This window comes from Entamoeba invadens, assembly GCF_000330505.1.
Source record: "Entamoeba invadens IP1 unplaced genomic scaffold scaff_1105074724993, whole genome shotgun sequence".
In the NCBI taxonomy this organism is placed as follows: Eukaryota; Evosea; order Mastigamoebida; family Endamoebidae; genus Entamoeba; species Entamoeba invadens.
Window position 1 is genome coordinate 233544 of NW_004440356.1, and position 1903 is coordinate 235446.

Below are 1903 nucleotides of genomic sequence, written 5' to 3' on the forward strand. Positions count from 1 at the left end.
CTACTTGTCTGTTTTGCGTTTTTTCATTCTCCGTAATAAGTTCCGTTGTTTTTATCCAACTTATTGGCGTGATTGTTTCATTTTTTTCTAAAAAACCATCTAAAATTTAATTTGATTATTTTTGAGATGTGAACAAAAATTTAAAAAATAAAACAAACTATATAATTCTTAAAAACAATTATATTTTTTTTCAAAAAATAAACTAATTATTAATTAGTGATAAAAAATAGCGGAAAAACAAGATCAATTAGACTATTGAAACAAACACCATTGTCTATGTTCTTTCAAATATAATATATTTTTAAACATATTCAATTTGACAAAAAAATAATTGTGAATATGGTTTCTTATACAACGCGTCGAAAGTAAAGAACTGTTACCTCAACTATCATCTTCGGGACAACATCGTTTTCGTTGTTGTTTAAAAACAGTAAAACCTTGGTGTATTTACAAAGTCCTTTTTTACTATTAATAAAATGGTATAATTACATTAATATCATAATTAATTTATAAAATCAAATGAAAATATTATCATAATAATACATTCAAAGAAATGGTTTGATATTAATAAAAAATAGTAAGGCTAAGTTTTATTTATTCAAAAAATATATTGAAGCAAAAACGGTATTATGGTGAAATAAATTTAAAGAAAAAACACACAAAAAATAAAACCTGTTAATAAATAAACAAATTTTTAAAATTATTTTTGTATTTTTTCAACATATATACACAAAAAACTTCAATACAATATTGATTTCAATAAATGTATCTTTAATTTAATAAACAATTTTATATATTATTTGGCGTATTTGTTGTGTTTTAACGATTTTTGACATAATCAATTAACAAAACTCGCTTTTATCAATTCTTTGAAAATATAATTTTATTTATAGAATTTTAAATCAATTGTGGCAATGCTATTTATATTTCAGAGGATGGTAAGTCGTGTAACAAACAGACATTATCAACACAGATTTAAACATCTAAAAAGTGAAATGACGTGTTCCCATGTTCAAAAATAATAACTTACTCAATATACATTTCATATAGATGTAAGAGTGTAAACTTTCTATTTCTGTCATCCTCAGAAAATAATTGCCATTTTCAGAACTGTAAATAAGTTTTTAAACATAAATTAATATCAATATGAAACTATTGTATTAAAATATACACAATTTGATTAACTTATTTTATACAATAAATTTGAATAATTGCATAAATTACAAAATTATTAATAATTTTGTTATTTTTAAATAATCATTTTTATTAAATCAGTGTTTTCGACTTTTTCAATTTTGATTGTATCAAAAAACAATTATCAATTTAAACGTCAAATTTCAATTGTTTTATTATTAAGACGGATTCAGAAATAAATTCAATAGGTATATAATCATAATATGAACAAGTTGAATTCACACTTTGTTATTTCCCGTCTCAAGTTCGCGATATATAATTATTGTTTTTGTTTAATGATTATTGTGGCGATTTTTTAATTGTTTTTAATCTTTTGGAATTTATAATCTAATAATTTTTAATTAAATAATAATAGTATATTTTTATAATTAATAATTAATATTTTTATGGAGAAGAAATCAATTGTGTTTTTCTCTTGTAACATTTATAGAGTCTACATAGCGCCAAGGAGTCATCTTTTTAACCCGCATCTTTGCCCCTGGTATTACCAGATTTTATTCGAACCAATGTCAAATAGCTGTCCTGTGCTATTCAAATGGCAAGAATTTGTTTTGAGGACAAAATAGAAAGACGATCTAACTCTCTAAGTTCAGAGCGTTTCCTTCAAAGCCTTTAAAAACGCAGAGTTGGGACTTGCTGAAACGGCTAAGATGCGAGGTGACAAGGCTCGACTAAATCTTCCTGGTATATTGCCTTTTGGGTTACCAGA